At 38.0% G+C, this 25,768-nt stretch overlaps 1 protein-coding gene across 2 annotated transcripts in view; it reads right to left on the reverse strand.

Annotated features, from left to right (window-relative positions):
- The window catches only part of LOC128868298 (extracellular sulfatase SULF-1 homolog), a 283,028-nt gene that overhangs the window by 111,521 nt on the left and 145,739 nt on the right, over window positions 1–25,768 (reverse strand). For both annotated transcript variants that reach the window (XM_054110223.1, XM_054110233.1), the window contains exon 4: window positions 17,649–17,697. The gene's annotated coding sequence lies outside the window, so the exon portion shown is untranslated. The remainder of the gene's footprint in view (window positions 1–17,648; window positions 17,698–25,768) is intronic.

A 25,768-nucleotide genomic window follows, 5' to 3' on the forward strand; every position in this document is an offset into this window, starting at 1 on the left:
TTAAAAATAATACGCACGTGTGTGTGTAAGTAAATATGAACGAAAAGAACCCTATGCGGAAAACTTCAGATAGTTAAATAAATTTTTGCTTCAGCAGCTATGCAGCACGATTTCTCCAATTGGGAACCAGTTCCATAATTATGCAGCGAGTACTGTCAACTGTACTCAGAGCCTAAGAGGATGAAAGCAGAAAGCAATAACTCTGCTCACACATGATAACCGTTACTACATTTATGCTCCATCTCAACTCACTTATATTCAGTAGGGGTAGAGAAAACTGAGCAGAGTTAAGGGGAGACACACATATAAGGTCGTCAAAAAAGTCTTGCGGTATTTTATTGAATTTTCAATTGTTCATAAAATTGGTTATAATAATGCGATTTAAGTCAAATATGCGCCGTTTTGTTCGATGACGAGTTCCCAACGAGATGCCAACTTCATAATGCCCCTCTTATAGAAGCTCGCTTCCCTATTGTCAAAAAACTCGGAGAGCCAATTTTCACAGGACTCTCTTGAGGACAACTTCCGACTACCAAGCTCGTTCGCCATGGACAGAAATAGGTGGCAATCACTTGGTGCGAGATCCGGACTATACGGTGGATGCAAAAGAACCTCCCATCCGAGCTCCCGGAGCTTCTGGCGCGTCACTAAAGATGTGTGTGGCCTGGAGTTGTCCTGATGGAAGACAATTCGGCCTCTGTTGATCAAAGATGGCCTCTTCTGCATGAGTGCTGCATTCAAGCGGTCCAGTTGTTGGCAGTACAGGTCCGAATTGAGCGTTTGGCCATAGGGGAGCAGCTCATAGTGGATGATTCCCTGCCAATCCCACCAAACACACAGAAGAACCTTCCTGGCCGTCAATCCAGGCTTGGCCACCGTCTGGGCAGCTTCACCGCTTTTCGATCACGACCGTTTGCGCTTCACGTTGTCGTAAGTGACCCACTTTTCATTGCCAGTCACCATCCGCTTCAAAAACGGGTCGATTTTATTGCGATTCAGAAGCGATTCGCATGCATCCATACGGGCAAAAATGTTTTTTTGCGTCAAGTCGTGTGGCACCCATACATCGAGCTTCTTTTTGAATCCAAGCTTCTTCAAATGGTTTATAACGGTTTGATGGCTCATGCCCAGCTCTTGGCCGATGCTACGGCTGCTTCTATGCCGGTCTCTTTCGATCAATTCAGCGATTTTATCGCAATTTTCGACGACAAGCCTTCCGGACCGTGGCGCATCTTCGATCACCTCTGCACCAGAACGAAAACGTTGAAACCATCGTTTTGCGGTGGAAATGGAAACTGTATCGGGTCCGTAAACTGCACAAATTTTATTGGCAGCATGAGATGCATTTTTGCCTTTATCGTAGTAGTACTGTAAAATATGCCGTATTTTCTCTTTATTTTGCGACGCTATAACTCACGAACGACTAAAAGCAAACAACAATTAATCTAACACGTGTTAGCACGTGAAAAGAGCTTTCCAAAAAGCTCTAGCGTGAACCGATGCGACGAATACAACTAGAACTACGCGCTTGCAAAGACAAGCTTGCGGAAATACCGCAAGACTTTTTTGACAACCTTATATATCTTTTATTTTGCCACATTTTTTACGGAATGTCATTTCCATATGATAATGTTTTAGTTGTACTTTGGAATTACATGTAAGGGAGTAGAAATTAGCGAAAACATAGTACGTGAGTGGTGCAAGGAAGTAAGTTATTGTGTCATATTTGGATTTTCAATAACATTTATTGTAAATTTGCATCTTTATAACATCTTTACGCTATTTCTCACCCTATCTACTGCAGTGACAGCAGTACTAGTACGAGGTGGAACAGTTTATTTTTCACGAATATTTTTCGTTGAATTTAACACTGGTTTGAAATTATCGAAAAAACCCAGGATGATAGATTTCCAGGTTTGGCCATGGTGAAAATATTTTTAGAATGTGCTACGTCACACACCATTATTCGTCTCTGAGCACATTTGACAGCTTCAACTGATGGGCTGTCGTCACTTGGATCTCGAAGCGGGAAAAATCATCAAAAAAAAAAAAAATTAAAAAAATCAACCAATGACAACACTTCGTTGATATTTGAATAACGACTGATGAGACGAGTGTGTGAAAGCATGTGGAATGATCGCGCAGAACTCGGCTGCAGAATCTCCCAAGTGACGTGGTAGCCTAAGTTCGAAATTGAGCGAGTAACTTCGGCTGCCACGTCATCGGGATTTGACAGGGGAACTTTGCCGCTCACTATACACGTATTCACATACTCACCAAATCAGTCGTTGTTAAGACGGCAACGAAGTAGTAAGGGCGGAGGCTGCGTTGATCACCACCACCACCTCAGTTTTTTCGTAAGTACATCACTCTCATAGCCCCGTAACGAAATTCAATTCGCAGATTCTTTCAAATTCGCTGAAAACCGGTTAACGGTCTGATATTGGCCACACCTTCTGCATTTTTTCACCATGGAAAAGGCCAAAGACCAGCGATACTTCCTAGGGATGCGCTGTGTAAAATTGACTATATGCTTATAATAGAAAAGAGATGGACTGCAAACTAGACATGGAACTAAATTCAGTAGGAGTGAACCAATTCAGTTTGATTACACAACATTTTAACTTACAAAATAACCGTTAAGCGAAAGGTAATAAAAAAACTGAGACTTCCACGTTGGGGGATCGCTGAATTTGCAAAATATTTAATAAGAAGCATTTACCCAAATGAAGTTCAATAAAAGTCAGCAATAAAGCAAAGTAATCCATATGAACATACATATAAAGGGTGTCTCAAAAGTGACGCTAGATGTCAGTAGTCAATATGCAATTCCTGGAGGTACCTTTTTTATGTTAACTTTGACATTTTTTCAAGTAGACTGATGTACATTTTAACGCAATACTGCAATATTTGTGATCAGCTTCATCGACCTCATGGCCCGGGAACGAACTGATGCGTCGGACTTAAAAAAAACACGTCATCACTAGCATCGCAAAACGAAGATGCCAAACCATGCGGTGGTGGCAAAGTCGATGGGACACTGCACCGTGTGGCAGATGGAAGGCGAAACTCGTTCCATCAATAGGCAAATGGGTTCAAAAGAACTTCGGAGAAATGAATTACTTCTTAACTCAGTTCCTCTCGGGCCACGGACACTTCCGGAGATACCTATACCGCAAGGCAAGGTAAGCGATCTCAAATGCATATATTGCGAAGCGTCGAGCAATGACGCTGAATACACGTTTTTTAGTTGTGACAGATAGCTCGCGGAAAGAGATGCCCTGAGGAAGCAGAGGACGTACTATGGAAAGAAAAGATAGGCTTCGACACAGTACAACAAAGCGGAGCTTCATAGATAGAGACACGAGAAGACGAACTTGTAGCATGAAAGCTGGCTACAAATAGGACTTGTTCGAGGCACGTAATAAAAGCGGCAATACTGCTGCACTGATGACAATTTGCAACACTGTTGCAATTGCTCAATTCATACTTTTATGATGTTCGGCAAACAAAAAATTGTTGATGCCGATTTATTTGTTTTCGCGCGCAACATTTGCCGAATTTTTACACTTTTGACAATACTTTTGACAATATTGCCAGAATTTTACATCGAACGTGATACTTTCACAAATCATGCAACACTGCGGTTGTCATTGAAGATCGAACAATCCCATACGGTGGGCTCAGACGTGGGTGAATAGAATTGGTCCTAGAAGTAATGCAGAAATTAGTCCCGGAAGAGAGTTTTCCCAGCAGAAGAGGAGGGATTCTTTTAGTGGTCACACCACTCAACGCATTAGACGACGGTCGCTGTAAGGCATTTAGAACGCTACCCCATCCACCAAAAAAAAGAAAAAAGTATAACGCGAAATGGTTTCATTTAAGAACAGCATTTCATTCATCTTTAGGAACAACGAATCGCAAAATTGATGATTTGTTTTGGTGTTCATAATCGTACGAATGAGTTGATAATTCAAAGGTTGGTGAAAATTTTACAAATTTCAAAAAATTGGATCTGTTGGCAATAAAAAATGGGCTGGCAGACCAGACTGAGCTTTTTTGAAATGCAAAGTCGATATGATAAACATCAACGATTCTAAAGCTGAAACAGAACATTCGGATCGAGATTACTGAGAGAAACATTAATCAGCTAATGGTATTTGTAAGAAAAATATTGCGAAAAATGTATGGACTGTAAGACTGCAAGACGATTAGCGGATCTGTGATAAAATTTATAAAATCTCAGAGAATAAGATGGCACGGACCCGTGTTTAGAATACCCGAGGAGATAACAACTCGAAAGGCAATTGAATTACGCCCTCTTGGAGGCCGAAAAAGAGGACGCACCAGAAAGAGATGGCTCGAAGAAGTGGAAATTGAACTTGAAAAGCTAAACGTGCGGCAGTGGAAGGAGGTAGCCTTAGATAGAGACAGATGACGAAGGTTGTGAATGAAGCAATGGTTCACCAAGGCTTGTGATGCTAGTAAGAAGAAGATGACATAAAATAATTATTCGACTCCAAATACATAGGACTGGTAACACAATGGACCCTAGAGGTTTAAGTGAGACTTTTGTACAGATCCGCCAGCACTATCTAACCCAACCTATGACAGCCCGTAGACGTGCCTATGGTGGACATTTAAATGATGTCATTTTCCCCATATAATTGCGAAGGGCCGTATTTTGAATCAAACTAGTGAAAACTAAAAGAATCTAAATTTTTAAAGATCTTTCGAAAGACCCTTTACCTAGGTAGATTTACGTCTCTAAGTAAATTGCTATGAAGGCACAATTAAGCGATTTCCAAACTTAGTGCGGTTCTTTGTGCTGAAGTGGTGAGGCTTCTTAATTATGTAAATATATTTGTATGTAAATTAATTGCGAAAAAGTTATTCTAAAACTTTGTGCACATAAATTTTACAACCTAACATGAAGAGGAGAGTATGTATGTATGTGCATATGCTAGTGTGTGTGTGTGTTGATTAAAGAATGCAAATTTGGCTGGCAATGTGTATGAGCACGATTCTTGTGTATGTATGTGTGTGTAATATAGCAAATGATAAATACTCAACTAAGCAAATTTGGTGCTAATACACGCACTTTCATACTTACATATGAACAAACGCCTACTCGGCTTGTGGAAACCTTAATTGGTTCATATGAACAAATAAATCAAACTCTTCATCCCCCAATTAAAAGAGGTTATTGAGTTGTGTGGGCAGCCAGGTAGCTAAGAATGCATAAATGTACGTAATTAAATTATTTGTAATACAAATTCTAGTAATTAAATGCATGCAACTACTTCGATATAGATAATTGCCTTTAGTTAGAAAATAGGTCACAAGTTGTCTGTAGTGGGCCATAGACACCATCTGTTTTAGAATTACACAGGGCACCTCCACAAGGTTATATTCTTGGTCCTCTTCTCTTTTCTTTGTACATCAACGATCTACCAGCAATCTTGATCGAAATGCGCTCTCACTTGTATGCAGATGATGTACAGGTTTATCGCTATTGTAAACTCAGTGATATAAATCACTGCGTGCTTAAAATCAACCAAAACTTATTGCATGGGCATCCGGCAATGCCCTCACTCTTAAACCTTAAGAAGTCTGGAGTGTTTGTTATCTCCAGAAAGCCCCTCGAACCTTCAACTTTTCCACCTCGACACTTCTTGCTTGGTGGCATTGATATCAATTATGAGCATACAGCTAAAAATCTCGGAATGATATTCAACTAAATATTAGCACCAGATTTACCCGACCATTTTGAATGGTGGTGCAATTTCAATTCAAACTTTCTACTACACAAAACATTTGCTTTCCGAAATGATGTTACGACTTTTGTATTTAGCTATAAGTAGAGAACATGTTACATTTCACGAACTTAATGTTACTTTACATACATAAATATTTTTTTTTTATTATTGACATTTATCCAAGTACCAGACAAATTGGTGCATTTTCCTATGAACAAATGTATGATATCGGAAGAATCATGAGGTTGATGTAGTGCATATAGCGCCCATGTGTCTTTCGTTCGTTCCATAATCGACTCAATGCGATTACGATATTTTTATGAGCACTTATTTCGCAAATACACGAGACACGAACAGTCTTGTTTCCAGCTTCCACGTTCAAAACACGTGAAATAAAATCTTAGTCCAAGCGATCTCCACACGTATTAATCTTTACCCTCCCAATGACACAGATAAGAAACATTTATGTGGATATGGAAATATTCAAAAATATATTCTTCATAAAGAATCCTAAATACGAAGAAGAGGTCTTAGTTTCATCTTATTTTTATAGTGATCGCCAATCCCTAGAATATTCAGATGCAGAAAGTGAATTATATGCGATGCATGCGATTCCCTGCCAGTTCTGAAGACGAAGGTGAAACTAATGTAGCAAATCAGCAAACTGAAATTACGTCAGACGGAGCTATTTGCACAAGAATTGAAGGAGTTATACACGGGCCAACATCACATGGTAAAAGAAGCATTATGAATGGCATTACTGATTGACAACCCTACTTTGGAACATATAAGAATTTGCACAGATTTAGAAGTCTCTTGAATTTTTGGGGAAAATTGGACAATTACGCAAGCAAAATTGAAGACCTTTCCTGCAATATTGTAAAATACTTTGAGACTTCAATATTTGTGGAACAACAAGTGGATACCCTCATTTTTCTCCAGCACTAGAATAGACGTGATTTTAATGAGATTCTGCGACGCATTCGTTTCTACAAAAGAAATCTGAGCATTCAACGTTTACAAACAAACAAATTCGCCTTAGTTTCAGCAGTTTCGGACAAATTTATTCGAAACAGTCAAAATTGCTTCAAACCGAGAGCTTATATTACCGGAATAACTAGCTGGATATTGTACAAAAGTACAACAGGAGTAAAAAGCTCACGGAAATACTTTCTGTTTAGATCAACAGAAAAACTTGCTTCAGAATTTTAGACTTCAAGACAGAAACCACACAAAGCTAATATACGCGACTACAAGTGACACGGTTTCTGTACGCAAATGCTGTCAAATCGAAAATTGCAATAACGGATGTATGCGGAAAGTGCACACACAGCGAAACCTATGTAGAAATTTTGACCGACAAACCATTAAGTGTTTTGTTGTTTTACAATGTCTATAAATCCATTTACTTATTATAATTCATATTGTTCAATTTGTTTGTAATTTTTTAAGAGTGAATAAAGATTGGAAGTGACAAAAGGCATTTTTTCTTATACACCAGTCGTTTTGACCGATTTTGGTAGAGATAGGTTGATTTAAATAGCTGGTAAATCTAGTGTTATGACATCGTTATTATAAGGTTGTGAAATTTTTGTAAATTGTGCTGGTTGATAATATGTATTACTCAAATCACACCTCTCTCTGGTCACTACCAGTTCCTGTCAACCCCTTTAACGGTCACCTTCGTCAGTTATTAATCTCAATTTCTAATCACTTTAGCTTCCAGATACGGACATGACCACATTCGCTTCAAATCATACCCGTTTCTGCTCATTTACGGTTCTTGTTAGCCGCATTTCTAGTCGCTTCCGCTTGTTGTCAATCTCTGTTTCGATTCACTTCTACTTCCTGACCTTATCCGCCTCAAATCCCAACTCTCTCTTGACACTTCCGGTTCTTTTCATACCCGTTTCCAATCACTTCGATATCAAGGTCTTGCCATGTTTCTCAACTTGCCGGCATTATCTACTCCATGCCCCTGTATAAGCTTCTTCAGTTTAGATTCGTCTTAAAAGAAAAAAATATAAAGATCCCTCTTACTTATAATATAAAGATCTCTTTACTTACTTTACATAAAATCTATTACACGAAAGTGCCTGGATACCTCGCCCTCAAAATAACTGCTACGAAGTCAGTGAGAAACTCTAAACTTCTCGTTTATAAATATATTAGATAAAAAGCACTAGCGTCAGAAAGACAGTTCTTGGTACATATGACTCGACTTTGGAACTCTCTTCCCCAAAATTTAATATCTATAAGTAGGATGAACACATTTCGACGCCAACTTCAGAGATATATTAGCTTGGAAATAAAAAATCCAAATTTTTGCGCAAATGGTTTCAAAATGTTTTATGGTCGATATTTAGCTTCTGGGCGATGCTACGACTACTAAGATCTCGGTCAACTTCGCTTATTTCTGTGATTTTATCGACTCCTTCTTTAACATCAAAAAAGCTTGAATGGAATCGGCGAAACCAAAATCGCACGGAATTAGCTGCTAAATTATCGGCACCATAAACAGCACTAACAATTTCAGCGGCCCCGCTTGCATTTTTGCCTTTATCAAAGAAACTTAATGGAACAAACACAAAAGGCAAAAACATTTTTTTAGTGTGACAACGAATCCTGAACTTTAAATTGTTTGATCGATACTTAACGAGATATCGATCACTACAGCCATCTACCGAGAAAATAATACATTTATTTTCCCATATTTTAGTCCTTCCGACATCCAAAGAAGTAAGAATTTAGACAGCGATGTCATGTTTTGGTAAAAGCGGTACAAAGAAACAAAAAGTGTTTAAAACTCAAAACTTCCTGCAGCTGCGATAGAAGACTTTGTAGGCCACCCCATACGCTTAACATGTGTTTCCATTAGGCAGTGTCCGATGATGTTACCATTTACTGTACTAATGGATGGTCGGTCAAGAGAGATGAGTGACTTAGGTTTGTAAATCTAACACTAAGTTATCATTGCTTTATTTTCCGCAATAAAGTCATCAGATCGGTACCCGGCAGCACCTGTGCCTTGTCAAAAGAAATGTTGCAGCAACATATAGTGCTATCGGCCAGCTGATCCGAAACTAAGCTACTTGCTTTGTAGTCAGGTATCGTCTGTGGACACAGTGGATAAAGGTATGTACCCTCACTAACCCTCGCCCTACAAACAGATGCCATTCTATTAAAGATGAAGATCTTTAGCTACCTCCTATAGGAAATTTTATAATATTTCCGAATGGCATCGTACATCAATTAGCTCTTTATTTACCTCGTAAAACAAGTCATCTGATCACCATTTTTACATTGGTCCAACTCGGTCGAAATACCAACTTTCTGGAATGTATCGTCAAGCAATATCGACGACAACGATTGCTGCACTAACTCACTTATGGGAAGGAACTGGTGTCTTACCTGCTGAAAGTGAAAGCAGTAAGGGACCACGAGGAAAGGTCTACATCACCCTGTCTTTGATGTCTTCGTTCTGAAGTAAGTAAGAGTTTCATTAGAGTGATGGCACCAATGCGTGCTTACACATATACTTTAGATTAGATTTGATTAGATTATACAGTAGGTTTTGTTTTTATGCGGCTTTTTTTTATGCGGTTTTGAAATAGTGCGGTTTTTTTTTAAATTACAAAATGCATGTCGACCTATCGGGAATTGTACATATAAACAAGATTCTAAACCAGCTAAGCAAAAACTCATCACAGATTACATCAGAAATGCTAACCCTACAAGTATGGAACCGCCTGCATAACTATCTAGATCAGACGTGTACATTTCCTAAAGTGACGAAAGTGATTTTACGCCAAATCCTAAACGAACGCGCAACATATGGGTATTGTCTGATTCTATTTCTGACTTAAATTTATTTTTCGATTCTGAAGTTTCTTAAATAAAGATATAATTTTCAAAAATACAATATTTTGTTTATGCGATTTTATTTAATTATTTCAGATTCATGCGGTGTATGGAACGTATCTATAGTTATAATATGGGACTAGTGCCCTTTTTTATGCGATTTTATTACATTATTTCAGATTTGTGCGGTTTTAGCATTTGAAACGTGTCTATATGTATAGTTTTACTATAGAACTAGTAGCTTTTTTTATGCTGTTTTTTTTTATGCTGTTTCTTGCGGAACGTATCTACCGCATAAAAACAGAACCTACTGTATTGATTTGAGGTTTGGATTTCGATCTCATGTTTTTTTGTGCTCTCTACTCATCACAATACCTCATACAGACCCAGTTATCTTATTAAGCTTGTGATAGAGCTGGATTTGACTCAGCGTATGTGCCTTTCTTCTGGCTGCAAATGGCCAAGATGTCTCAACCTTCTTCGCGCTATGGCGCTGCAATCAAGGAGAAGGTGCATTGGAGACTTCTAAGTTTGGTCGCAGAAACGATAAGAGTCAAATGGTCCACTGGTCCCGATCATATGCAGATGACAGCGCAGTCTGCAATGGACTGTAAGAATGACCGTCAGATTTTACTATGCTGAGATCTTATGATAGAAAACTTAGCTTTTGTTGAACTCTTCAACGATCACTTAAGCTAATAATAAAAAATAAAAAATTAAAAAATCTAAAGCCAATAATTGTAAACACAATTTGTAGCCACATACATAAGTAATTCACATAGAACATAAGGAATCCAAATTTTCAACATCTTTTCTAAGCTCTTAATCAGTTCAAGATGTTTTATATCTCTTTTTGAGAGCTCACCCCAGTTATGCAAAATTATACAAAACTTAATTCCCATTGACTTATTTCATTCAGAATAAAACATTTAACAACTATTTATGCATTTTTCGTGCATCCCATAAATTTCTGCTGATTTAGTTAACAGGCATTCTTAAAAGTTTTGCTGTGAAGCGGAAAATCTTGAAAACAAAACGAAAATTTATATACTTTGTAGAGTAAATGGGTGTGTTTGCGTCTAAAAGCGCACAGACTTAATGCAGACATTAAATACAATTTATAGGATTATATCTCGTAGATCGTCTGAGTGCCGCAGTTTTGAAAATAAGAAAAAAGGCAAAATCATCACGAACAGGCTGACAGAAGCACAGAAGCAATCATGGCGCAATTCGCGCGACAGCCAAAAGCGACTTAGCTGCATATTTTAAATTTATTTATTTTTCCCCATTTTTTTGTGGGAGAAACGGGTGCGCCCAGAAGGCTACGAAACCACACCATAAATGAGCCACATGCGGCTTTTATTTTTTCGATTCGTATAATTATACTTTTGCAGTTGTTTTTTTCCATATTGTTTCCTTTTTTTTTTGTTTTTTTTTGAAAAGCTGCAAACATTAAGTGAATCGACGTTGAAAATACCACAATTCTAAAATTAATGATTTACAAAGAAGCAAAAGCGCACAAAGCACATTTGTGGCTGCAGGCAAAAGAAGGGAAAAAATTAAGAATTAAAATTTCGACAAGCAAGCCCAAGCACACATAAACACTCATACACACATCAGAAGGTATCGACTACATAAATTTACTCATAATTACACGCCTCAATTATAGGTTACTATGGCTGGCTGCTGGCTACCAGGCGCTTTTGGCAGTTGTTGTGTTGCTTGTGGTTACTTTTGGCGACGCGTCGCCAACATGAAAGCGAACGCGGCAATGTACCATTGCAGGCTTCAAAGGCGTTGCAAGGCAATGCAGCGTGGAAAATAGAATTAAAATATGAGGAAAGAATATATTTAGGAGATTACACTTCAAAAAGGCAGACGAGCGAGCAGACGTCTAATGCAAGTAAAGGTTCGGCTCTACTTTTTGCTAGCCAAGGCGGGCTGCCAACGGGACAACATTTCAAAATGATTTGTACGTGACAAGTTGCTGGCGCGCTAAGCAGCTGTTGTGTGGAGCTCTTAGTTTTTTTGTTGTAATATTTCTATACACATCTACAAAAATAGAATCTTGTGGGCTTGTGAATCCGCGGGATGTGGGTTTCTAGGAAGTGCATTATTTGTTCTTTCGATTGGACCACCGATCCCGATGGGCATCAACTCTAGACCAAGTAAAGCTTTAAGCGCGATTTGAATCTCCTGACCCCAGAAATTGCAAGATGTTACTTGCTGCTCTGTGGTTTTGAGACACCTCTTAGAGAGGTTTGGAAATCGACGGCCTGCTTACAATTGAAAAACATTTTTCTTTCTTCCGAGTTGCGCTGATCGCTGCGCTCTGATATAGGCTTCTGAAAGTAATTTTAGCACCAAAAATCCAAGCAGTGAAGAGTATAGAGACAATTTTTACACTTGGCCAGGCAGCAAAGGCTTTAACACGGCTGACTCAAAGAGCATTCGTAGCGTGAATGCTGAAAGCCGAGCGAAGCGTAAAGCTGATACTGATCGGCGCTGGTCAAAACTAGATATCGCAGAGTGGAGCAGCGCTGAATCTCGAGAACGATTTTTACCGAGCTTAAGAAAGCGCACCAGTCGCTTCTTTCTCCTGCTAACCGGGGACAGTTGGATACACCAAGTGAAGCCAAGTCCTTCTCCACCTGATCTTTCCAATGCAGAGAAGGTCTTCCTCTTCCTTTGCCACCACGAGCAGATACGGCATCAAATACTTTCTGAGCCGAATCGTTTGTTTCCATTTGGATGACATGACTCAGCCAAAGAAGCCGCTGGATCTTTATTCGCACCGCCACGTCTATGTCGTCGAAAAGGTCTTACAGCTCATTGCTCGTCGCCACCAATGTGCAAAGGTCAAAAAATCTTCCGCAGACTCTTTCTCTCAAACACTCCAAGCTTCTGCGCCATACGTTAGGACGGGCATGATGAGAGTCTTGTAAAGTGTTAGCTTTGTTCGTCGAGAGAGAATTTCACTACTCAATTACGTAACGCTTGTTGGGCAGATAGATTTTCTGTTGGATTTCAAGTGACACAATTATCGTTGTTAAGATAAACGAATTCTCTGGTTCCTAGTTAAACGAATTCTCTTACAACCAGCGAGCAATTTTAGCACCAAAACTGAGTCTAAGGGCATTCGTAGAGTGGACGCTGAAAGTCGAGCCAAGCGTAAAGCTGCCATTGAGCGAGGCAAGAGAATTTTGTGCCACTCTGTATATTTAAGCTCTTCTAGAAAAATTTCCCATACCGACAAATGTTGCTACTTTTATGCATAAAAATCAAAGCAAATTAACAACTTTATTGAGATTAAACTTATATGTGGCTTATAAAGCAAGGTATGCCGGAACGCGTACTCACACATGCACATGCCTCAAAAAATCTAACCCCTAATGTTCTACCAAGAAAAAAAAATTAATATCGAAATCAATATTTTGGTAGTAGTAATCACGAAATATCCCACAGTACAGCCCGATACAGATAAATATAATAGAAAAATGCAGCTCCTGCCGCCGCATTGTGCTAGTAGCCTTTCTTTCGCATTTTTGCTGCCACTACCAACAATATAAGACGCTTTACATGCGTACACACACACACATACCTACTATACATCGTATATTCATGTGCGTATTGTTGGAGCTACTTCAATATTGCCAAGGTGCTGTTGATACCAGTGGCGATGTCCGCATCCAATGCCGCCCAGAATAGTGAACTCGTAAATTATGTCGGCGCTAATTGTAGAAAGTTTACTGCTTCACTAATTGCTCCTTTTCTACAATAACAGAAAATGCATACATATATACATACAAACATATATGTATGTTACCATAGATCCACTCCTTTCTCTCTATTACATATTAATTTCGTTTTTATTTTCTATATTTTTTCTACAATTGTGAGAGGGAAAATAATGCAGAAATTTAATATGCAATTTATGATTCTTCATCTTTCTCTTTAGAACTTTTATGTTGACCAATCTATAGACAATCATGTGCCTAGTAAATTATTACTTATTATCATACGAAACATGAAGAAAAAGACAGTAAACAGAAAATCATCAAACCATTAGTAGGAGTAGGTATGCACATTTGTAAGAACCTCAAAGTTGAAAGAAGCTCATAAACATGTCACTCAGTCAGGGAACTTAATTAACGCACCCATTATTAAAATAACAGAACTTCAGAAAAGGAAATAACAATACAAAGAGGATCGGGAGTCGAGTTACGGTTGCTGTCAACGCTGCTGGTAGTGTTGCGCCAAAATATTTCAAATAGTTGTTAGCAGAACAGAAACAGTTTCGAGATTAAAAAAATTAATAAAAATAAAGCTTGTCAGGGATGGCTTTATGTTTACAAAGAGCACCAGTAGTTGTTAACATCGTTAAAAGGTTTCAGAGGACTGGCCAAGATTAGAACCGGCTCTCAGTGAATTTCAAAAAATCAGATGATGGGCTGAGGTAATCGGCAACTTATGGCGAACGGATTTTTAGAGGTGTGCTGATAAGTAGACCGTTATTCGGCTCTCAGCGAATTTGACAGAATCAACTGATGGGCTGACGTTACTTGGGGTGTGACTGTGATTGTGTTGTTGGTATACGAAAAAAAATCAACACAGTCTTCGTTCATGTTACTTCGTTGCTATCTTAACAACGAATGATTGGACGAGGTGTAAATACATATGAAATGATCGTGCAGAATTTGGCTGGCGAATCCCCAAGTGACAGAAAAGTTAAAGTTCCCCTCTCAATTTTCTTTTTCACCATAGTTATAGAGCAAGAGTTAAATCTATCATCCTTGATGGCAACGATTTGTTTACGAAAAAGTGAGATGGTGTTGGGGATATACGAAAAAAATCAAGGCAGCCTTCGCTCATGCTGCCTCGTTGCCATTTGAGCAAGGACTGATTGGACGAGTGAGAGGATACGTGTGAAATGAGCGGACGGAATTCCGCTGCCAAGTAACCGGTATCGTAGCAGCCGAAGTTACTCGCACAATTTCCGTTTTTCACGCCAAACCTGGTAAATTTATCATCCTTGCCTCGTGACGTGGCAGCCGAAGTTACAATTTTGTTTTTTACCATAGGAGATGGCCAAACCTGGTAATCTATCATCCTTGGGTGTTAAAACTCATTCTTAACAAGCCTCACTTAATAAGACGTAGGACTACATATTTTCAAGTTCAAAATGAGAAAATGTAATATGATAATGAGAAAATATAAGATTATATCCAGAAAGTGCAATTTTAAATGAGAAAGTTGAAAATTGTAATGGGAATATAAATGTAAGTTGATACTGGGAACTGCAAATACATATTGAGAATATGTAAATTCAAAATGAGAAAAAGTGAAAGCGAAAAGAAAGAAATGATAAAGTGTAATTCTGCTGAGCCCAGCTTCTTGCACAACGTGTAGCTAATGGAATGACCAATTATCTAATTTACAGAGCAAAAAAAAAGGTGGCGCAAAATTAGTCATTCAAGCTTGCTTTTGAATAATATTTTTACTAAATAAAAAAATAAAATAATAAAAGAAATCTGAGGACAGAAATTTTTTTCGGCACCGTTTTATAGATGATATATTCGATAAATTAATTGCTCTTTCGAAAAAAGTTTACAACTTTAAACTTCAGTGAAAAAACCTTCTATCCTCTGTCATCGTTAAAGTTTTGGGGACCATCTTCTTTCATAATTATTGGCTAACATTTTTATAGAATTTTTGGGCTGTGTGAGTTATGCATTTTTATCAGAAGCATCTGAGAATGTGCAGGCGTCTTTCGAAAGAAGCGCCTAGAAGTTGTTTTGAAATAAAGTAAAAAAAAAAAAAACGAAAATCCATTTCTTGAAAATTACGGGTAGTCTTACCCCTTAAAATTAATAATGATTGAACGTAAGAATAGCAAAGAATTTAAGGTTGAGTCATCCAGGCGTAAGCTCAGGTCATTGCGTATAAAACCTGCCGACGAAGACCACTACTTTGCAGGTAAGCCTTTGATGCTTCCCGAATTGGCAACGCTGCATTCTCTTACAGGCTTTTTGCACGGCAATTTTCGTATTTGGAGAAATTGTCGTATTTTGGATAAATGTGACTTTGATTTAATAAAATTCCACTTCAATTATTTTTAATATTCTAAACTTGAAAAGAATTAGTAAATAATCTCGAGATCCGTTTTCATTTTTGAACAGATTCGACTCGAATACTGCATAGACAACATCCCATGCGCTACATCACTAACGTTAGCTTCTGCTGCAACTCGATCTCACTTGCCCCTTGATTGCATGTGACATAAATCTTTTCAACCCGGCAGCTAGACTGTTACTGTACTATCAAGTCAATGTTGCTTTTATTGTTATTGCTCTTTTGCGCGCTTGCTTGCTTGCTCGCCTGCACAATACTTGGCCGCAAACACCACCAGAGCAAACTTCACCAAGTGTTCTTAATGAGTTCTTGTGTCAAATGGCGTAAAAATATTGTCAACTTGAGTAATGGCAGCAGGCAGCAAACAGCAAGCAACACGCACTTGACGCCATAAAATATACGGAGCGAGAAAGTCAAACAGCAGAACTGCCGAGCTCATGATCACCGCACAACAACAGTGACAACATTATCAGAAGACATTTTTATCATCGGCAAGTGAGTTCGTGATCATCACTAACATCATTAACACTAAAAGTACAAGACGACTTTGGCGCAAACGCAGATCATTCACAAGCAAGCATTCACTTCTATCTCACCACTACTTACACATTTTCTCCTATTTCATGACACCATTTGACATTCTCGTCTACTTGAATGCACCAAATTCTGATTCCTTCCTTTTCTTATTGCTTAAGTAAATTTAAAAATTTATTTAAAGTATTGCTTGGTTGCCTGAATGTCAGACTGCTTGCGTTCGCGCTCTTAGCTGACTGCTGCATCAGCACCACCAGCCTGCCGCTTCATTTTTATAATATATTTTTAGCCACTTGACAGCGCAAATGAAGTTTAATTTGCGAAATTAGGCAGATGCTCATATTTTAATAAAAAGAATGGCTGAATTCAATTTAAAAATAAATATTTATAGTTGTTGTTCGCTCATCAACGCTTTCAATTTAGCAAAGGCTGCCGATGTGGCAGTCAAGAAAATCAGGAAGTCAACTTTTGCTGTCAGTGTAAATGAAAATTAGCTGCTGGTCGCATACATAAAGGGCTTTGCTTTAAGGGCGGGCCGAAATGGCATAAAACAAGCTGTGTGTGGGGTATTAATGCAATTATTTTTCTATGCTTCTTATTTTAAACATCTTTCCTTGGATGCTATTATAAGTACATGCAATACTGCTTTAAATAGCTATAGCTCTAAGACTAAGCAGTCTGGTGCATTTTGCCCATCTGACGAATGCTCATAATTTTTTTATATGGAAAAAAACAGCCAACACCGTTAGTAAAAAAAAATCAAGACAGTTTTTGAGCGCCTGAAACTTGGTACTTATTGCACAAAGATTCCCCATTAAAACCCCATATCCCAAAATAAAAAAACTCTGATTAAAAGGCGTAGAATTTTGATGAATTTGTTGCACTTCTTTTTTTTTAATTTACACAAAGTTCGAAACTTGGATTTATGTGGTTTTTGTAGAAGAAAGAACTGTATTTTCATTAGAAAAAAGTTAAAATTGATTGAGAAAAAAATAAATTGGCAAAACTTGCCAATTAGTCTCTGTGCTAGAGTTTTCAACGCAGTGACAATCCGAGAGGTCCAATTCTGCTGCATAGGTCAAAATATATCGCACCCTAAATACAAAAGGGGCACAACTCAAAATTTTCCACACTCGAGCTTGACTTGTTTACAGTAGCACAGAAAACAAACTATGTGACATATCACGCTGAAATTTGCCGTGTAAGCTTATAACAGTCCTACCAAAAAACAAAAAATTTATTTTTGCCATATGTCATCCGCGGACGGTTTTATTGATAACGTCTCGTTCATATTTGAGCAGAAGTACATTTTGAGTTGTGGCTCTTTTGTATTTAGGGTGCGATATGCTCACAAACACTTACCAATAATATTTATCTGCTGCAGCTACTGCGCAAACATTATACGTCTGATCTGCAAATGAAAACAGAGAACTGTTAAGAATGCCATGCTGCTAACAGAAGTGTCATAAAATTTTAGTTCTAATGTATAAAAATATATCAATAGGGTGTCAAAAAAACGAATGTTAAATATTTAAGGAGACAAGAACAAATAAAAAAATTGTCAAAAATCAGTGCGAATTTTCCGACCTTTTAAAACTTGTACCTTATGGGGTTAGGGGTAGTCAGAGGCCCGAAAAAATTATGATTTTCAATCATTTTTTTTTGCTAGTCGACAGCTTTATTTTACAAAAATAAAAACATAGCATTAATACATCGTATTTCGACTTGACTTTAGCAAAATTTCAAAAAAAAAAAAATAATAATTCTAAAAGTTATCGCCACTTGTGTGGAGCCCGTTTCTCCAGAAGTCTCTTTCGGTGTCCATCACAAGTCCTTGGAGATTCATTTAAAATCAATCGGACAAGAGAAATTAGTTTTATTAATAGATAATCTTGTGCCTGATCAAAATCAGAAAATATTTTTCAGATATTCGAGAAAAAACCCGACAATTAATTGTTTCAAATAATCGAAATTAAAAAAAAAACAATCCTTCAACCAGGCACGAGTTTTTTATGTTTCTCAAAAGCAGCATAAATTTTATTGAAATCTACCAATCGGTTTTTAAGTTAAAAAAACATAGTTTTGAGTGGTGGTCATTTACCTGATGCTATTTTCCACTATTTACGGCGTAGCTTCCTCTTTATAATGAAATAAACATCCGATCATTTATATTAAAAAATAGCATTTTTCTTTGAATATCAAAATAACACCTCTTATTGGAAAACTCTTAATAACTAAATGCTACCTTTTATGACAGATTGTACGTCATAAATGGAGTTACAAAAACAAAATTGGCATTGCTGGTTTTTTCAATTAATTCCTAAAAACACATTTTCCAAATTTTTATATCATTTAAAAATTGTGCCTTTGGTTTAATGAAATTGCACGTCTTTTGGTGCTTCGTCGGAAATTCTGATTATTAAATTAAGTTTCTTAAGAATATAACCTGAGATGTACTTCAATGCATCTTCCCGAAATTAATCGATTTCAAGAAACTGCGTTGGTATCTCGTCTGAACTCAAACACGCCTGAAGCAGAAAAGTAGTTTCGCTTGAAATCATTCCCACAAATCTGAATGACCACACGCAATTTCCCACTGTATGCAGATTTGTCGCCTGGCACCAAAAACAGTGAACCACACTTAGTACTTTCACAAAATATTTTTTTTTTTCTAATTTCCACAACTGAAAAGTTTAAAAGTTTAGTTTAGTCGGATTAAAGTTAAAGCTTATTCGGATTAAAACCAATGACTCTTAATGCAAATTTTTAATCAATATTGTTGGTATTATGGTGTACATTTATATTGGCAACACTGTATCTGTCAAGTCATGCTTTTCCTAGCCTTTATCTTTTTTTTCTGACAAAATTGCCGACAAGATGTAATGTTAAGATGTTTTGTGTTAATTATAATAATTGTAAAAGCTTAATAAAACTAATAAATGAAGTAAAGAAGAATTTCATTCATGTATATTAAGAAATATAGTACATTTAAATGAATTGTTAAATAAGCATGGATCCATTTTTTTTCTGGCTACTTGGCTTACTGTATACATTGAGTTCAAAACTGTGCTGCGATATTTGAAGGCTTTTGATTTTTTTCATTGAAAATTTCCAAAATAATGATTAGAATTAAAAATAATGATTGGATTTAGTTTTAGATTTAGTTTAGTTTGTTATTATACTAAAAAACTTCATTGAATCTAAGGCAAAAACTGCGATAGTTACTCGCGCGCAACAGAGCCCAATTAAATAAAGTCCAATAACAAGAAAAGTATCCATAATACTGTACATGCATTTGGTAATGATTGCAATTCTAATTACTTCCAACATTTCAAATTACTCAGAATTTAATAACACAAATGCGCTGTTGGAGCAGACGACAAATGCAGCAGTAAAGCAACAGCCAAGCGATGTGAGCAGAAATAAACAAAACATAAATGGCATGAGAAGTCAAGCGAGACTAAAACAATAATAACAACTGCTATATACAGAACCTGATCAAAGACATTGGCGTACGATTTACTAACAATCAGCCACGAATGGCTGCAGCGGCGATGAACAGCGGCGGCAGCAATGATTGAAGCTATTTTGAATTTCAATTAAAAGCGCAGAAAAACTGGACAACAATTGCGGGAGATACAGAGAGTGAATTAAATAAAGATAAATAGCAGCAGAAGACGTCAAGTACAAGTACTTGAAAATGAGGCAATCACACACAAAAAAGGCCACACATTGCGCAAAGGAACGGAACCAAATGAGAAGGCAACACAACTGCAGCAGCTTTTGTGCAATGACAAATGGCAACAACACACAGCAACAACTGCATTCTAAGTTGTTTGTAGCTTGCAGATTTGTTGGTTGCAACTTGCAATTACTCGCACAAAAACCAAATCTACTGACAATCGTATAATCGCAATGATAGCAGCAAAAGTCTGAGGGCATTGCAGCAGCCCTATAGACGAGCGAAACGCTGACAGGAGGTAAAATGACTGTATGCATGTAAGTATACAGTGCAATGACGCAGCGACAGATCTTGTAAATAATGGACGAAGAAATTCGTTGCGAAAGACATCACGCAGCAGCTTGACGATTGCCATAAACTCAAGGAGAAACGGACGTGCGGGCAAATAAGTAGACATTACAAGATTTGTTCGTCTTTTTGCGCTTACATTTGGCGCCCGCTGGCACTTACTTCACGTGCTGTAAAATGTATAGTCCACGAGGCAGCAATGCAGGAAGCAGAGCTGCATGCAAGTCGGAGTAACTCTTGGTGCGTTGGACGGCTTGCAGGCCAAATGTCTGGCTGGCTGGTTGGTTAACTGGCTATCTGGCAAGCTGCTTGGATGACCGAATGAGGTGGATGTGAAAATTTGCGCGAGCCTCGAGCAACGCATTAAAATTCTACTTAAGATTCCGCATTGTGTGGAACGCGCGAGAATTGCAAAATTGCAGCATCTTCTGGTGAAAATTTACAACGTGTCGCCCAACTCTAGCATAGCTGCATACATACATTTATACTGCTTGTAGGTATTTGCGCTATCTACTTATTGTAAATACAGCTATGGACCTTGAAATAGGAACATCTACAGCAGCATAGTTTTTATACAGTTTCTCAGCCAAGTAAGTGGGATGTGAGCGAGTACGCATGTACATAAATATGTTTCATACTTTACTATGATAGAAAAAATTAGTGGAGGTCTCAGTTGGTAAGTAGGTGAAATGATTGAAGTATCAGTCTAGCACGACCCAAGTAGCAGTAAAGCGCCGTTATGATACTTTTATGAGACCTCCAACGGGTAGATATCCGCAGCCAACCAGAATTGTTGATGTAATGTAGAAAGTTGATAGGATTTGGATTGGCATGCTGCCCCAGGCTTTCGAAGAAAGGAGCACCTAGTGACCTTAACGTCAAGCTGCGAGACCCGGACATTTACAGAGATAGTATCCATCCCTCAAAGGCCCTCACAGCCTCTGCAATGGAGATTAAATGCTAAACCTAACTTCTAAGTAAGCACAGCTTCGAGTTTGGAAATTGAATGGCGTGGGGTCCCCAGGACTTTTTGCGTCCTGCGTCTATTGTACTATGGCCAAAGCGGTGCTGAAAATGGCACACAAAGATAAGGAGCTCTGTCTGGAATGTGCTTTCCTCAGAAATATGTTATGCAGTTCCCCTTTAAGAACAGTCAGGTGGTTGCCGATGACCGGATGGGAAACCGCTGAGACCAATTAAGTCGGCCCATTCCTCGCAAGCTCATCAGCAATTTCATTTCCCTCTGTTATCTTATGTTCTCGAACTCAGTTCAGAGAAATGTTGCATGCACACTCAAGAGATTCGTTCTCTTCCTTACAAGAGTTGACCAGTTTGGATCTGCACCATGGCGTTGTCAGAGCCTATTGGATCTGGCAATGTAATTCAAAGTTACAATTTTTGCCATCGTGAAGGAAACATCGGAAACAGGCAGCGTTAGGAAGTTATTAGAATAGTTCAAATGAGTCGTATCTATCATTCCACCAGGCAGTTTATGCTCGCTATGGTGGCTAAATTCCACCTTTCATATTCATTATTGTTCCTGTGGTAGTGAGTCGATGAATCGGTTGAAGTATCAAAAATATCAGCCTTTAGTATCTCAGTTCAAAGTAAAGTTAGCCAAATCAAATGCACGTCGTTTACATAAATTGGTAATCTACACCCTTTCAAGATCAAACACACTCACGTAGTAAAGTATCTTGAAGGGTAGCGCTTAACATTTTCTTAATGAGATCACCTGAATGATCAGATCGTTCTCAATAAAAGCAGCATATTAATTCAACGTATTACTAATATAATTTTAAATCTTCCCTAAGCATCCCCCATAAAACATCTTCTCATGACCTTAATTTTCATTTCGATGACTAGACTCCAACGCAACTTAGTAAACTAATCTTCCACAAAAACATGAAATCTGCGGTTATAGACTCCAGCGTCACCTAGAGGACCTATTTTCTTGAAAATATACATGCAAAGTGTCTTCCGTCCATATTTCAATGCCCACAACTGTATATGCACATGCATCTGTACTATGATTATATGAATTTACAAACTTGGAAGTATATGAACTGGCCAGATTTTAGTGTGAATGTAAGATTTTCCTTTTAAATTGCGAAAATATCCTTTGGTACTGAATAAAAGTACAGTAGCACAGAAAACTACGCGCACGTACCTGAGCAACTGCTAAAATACTTGTGTTTTAATTTTATGTAAATTATATCGATACAATTCAAAATAAATAAATTAACAAAAATGGGCAAACATTAATTTCTACAAAAAAGTATACATACGACCAGCTGCTTTGATTAAATATTAAATTGGAATTGCCAAATGCATCACAAGTGGCGACCTCAACTCTATTTTTACGTACATGCATCGATAGTTATTAATACCTCATTTATTTAGTAAAAAATTGAATTTAAAATGAAAATAAATGAGTAAAAGCGTAGCAAATCTCTTTATTAAATATCGAAATAAAATCGTGAAAGGGGCTCTTAGGTGTAAAAGTCTGCGTCTTGCGAGACCTGCACTTTCATATATGTAGCATTTGCTAGGGTTTCTCATGGCTCAGCACGCAAAGCCGGCAGACGCTTGTTTCAAATAATCTTTAGTTTCCTGAAATGGTAGCGAAGTCTACAATGTCCCGCATAGTATCCAGTGAGAGTTCGTAAGTCCTCTTCTTTATCCAGGTTTAGGAGCCTATTTGACGATCGCTTAGAAGGGAAGATAAACTGTTTAGTCAGTCTCTTAGACCTCATATGAATTCCGTGTTTTCCCAATTATTGATAACTTCCTTTATGTGGACTTGCAAAGTTCAAAAAAGGGTTGATGCGTGAAATTTTTATGTAGAGTATATTTTCGCTAAGTAGTTTGCCTATTCATTCCTGTCTTAATCTTCACTGCCTGGTACCAGCCTTGCAAGAGCGTCCGTAAGCTCTTTCTCTGTCATCTATTGTAATTTTACTTGGCAATCCGGTTGTTCAATGCCATTATGGTCGTCATGACCTTCTTACCAGAGAATGCAAGATGATGATATTTGCTTCTAAGTTATTAAAGACAATGAAGTAATCCTAAGCGAGTTTTGATATTATTAAAGGAGACTGCAATGTAAATAAGGTTGCTGTTTGTCAGACAAAATACAGATGCGCTTCAATGTTGTACCTCTCTGAAGGCTTTCTCTGCCACAAGTTTTTATGCGATGGATGTCAGCTTGAAATACTATGGGAGATCCATCGCATCAGACTAAAGTCTGTCCCATAGACCCCCACAGCAGTGCTGCTATACGCAACTTTCAACTCAATTATGTACGAAATTTCTGAGTCAGCTTTAACGTACGGATTACCTACCTTCCAGAGCGCACGATTTAAAATGTCTTGCAATTTCTAGCGGCCTTTTGTTATTAGAATAAATGGTAATACATCGCTCAGTACAACAGGCAGTTCAGAGTGGAGGTTTGGTTTAATTGAAAGCGAAAGGTATTCGAATGAATTCCACCCTGCTTGAATACCAACCCTGTCGTTTAAAAGCGTCTAGAGTACTCTGTAAAAGTGACCCTATGCTCCAACTTGGAACTCTAGGAATTTATGATGATGACTCTGTAAAATAATGCCTTGTTTAGATCCACGGCTGCTTCCCATTCCTTGCTCGGTGTGTGTTTCTTGAGGAGAAGACAATTGAGGAGAGGGCACTTTGTTTTTGTTGGTGGGTGCGGTAGGGCTTAAAATGCCTACGCAATTACAGCGACCGTCGTCTACTGCGTCGACTATTACTTCTAACTATCTTACATCTATATTACATCACGTCTGGGTCCACCATATTAGTAGCCAGCTTTAAAGCTATAGGCTCGGCTTCTTGTGTCTCTATCTGTGCGGCTTCGCTTTGTTGCACTCTGTCGAGGTCAATCTTTTTTTTCGTAGTACGTTCTCGATGTATTTCTTTACCGCGTTCTAGCTGTCGTCGCTTTCGAGCATTTTGCTGATTATGTTGCTCGGGGCGACGTCGCCAATCTGCTCCCTCAGAGCATTTCTTTCGCGAGCCATCTGAACTACTAGAAAACAGTCTAGTCCAACATTCGTAGGTATTTAATAATCTGAGTTGGGGTTGTTACAAATGCCGGTTAAAACTGTGATTTTCTCATGTTTATTAAAAACAGTTTAGAGAATACAATTATTAATATATTTATTTATTTCCTTTTTTTTATTTGCTTATTCTATTTGGTTACAATTTATTTGATACGAATTTTAAACACGGCGGCCTTGTACATTTTAATTAACCGCACTGCGAAGTATGTAAACTTTTCTGTGCCACTGTACTAGGGCCAGTGGCTCGGTGTGTGTGCGTAGCGCATACATTGTTAGAAAAACAAAATCTCATTTAAAGGAATAAACACTTTCGGACATTTGTGTATTTGCTCATTAATCTTCTAAATGGCGTTAAATTCGTTAAGCGAAACGAGTTGAGCTGTATTCTCTGTTATATTTTGAGAGTTACATTGTTTTTCTTAAAAACTGACGTGTTATTTTTGCTTTGCGATTTAATTAACAAAGAGATTTTGGCCAAGTTCAACAAAGGACGAGACTCATTCGTTTTTATCCTGCCAGCCAATTAAAAGCATGAAATTAAGTCAAGTCATTTTCAGTTCGGTATTTCTTCTTCTACTGCCTTGTGAAATATTTTGGGACTACTTTTGGGTTACTTCATATTTCTCATGGCGAGAATTTGCCACCGGAACTGTTTTGCTTTTATTGCACTGGACTTCCTCGATGTATTCGTAATCATGAAATGGGCGAAGGTCGCTGAAACAACCATATAATTTATCCCTTAAATACTTTAAGACTCGACTGGTTTTTCGGTCTTATTTATACCTACAAAACAAGTGTTTAACGCCATTACATTTCCACTTTTGTATTGCAGGCAGACAGAAAATTTGTTTGAATTAATTTGACCGATTTCCGGTCGGTTCTTTTAACGCAACATGATTTTTTTTTGTTTTTTTTTCTGCCTGTCCTCCTGTGCGCGAAGAATTATACGTTTGGCTATGCGTTTCATATAAGCAGGGTTCACTACAGATGTTGCAACAAATGGCCTCCTCATACTGCTTATAAAGCTTAGATATCATTGCAGAAAATCGATACGTAAATTTTTGGTTAGGTTGACACCATTTTGCTCATTCTTATGGTGAATCGATATAAGAAGCAATGCGATCTTAATATTTTACTTCGGATCGCAAGTCAGCGAAGATGACACCTTCGAACGAGAAAGTGCTCATCGAATTCCATGTGGATGGCAAAGCTGAAAAGCAGCCTCTGGTGTCCTGTACCACAAGCAAATTCCACAAAAATTAAAAGGTGAAATCTGCAAAAGCATGATTCAGCCTGCAATGACATCCGTGTGCTGAGCTGTACCACGTAAACCAGAGCTGAAACTGCACGCGGCAGCAATACGAATGCTGAGG

Source organism: Anastrepha ludens, chromosome 2 (genome assembly GCF_028408465.1).
Source record: "Anastrepha ludens isolate Willacy chromosome 2, idAnaLude1.1, whole genome shotgun sequence".
NCBI classification, from domain to species: domain Eukaryota; kingdom Metazoa; phylum Arthropoda; class Insecta; order Diptera; family Tephritidae; genus Anastrepha; species Anastrepha ludens.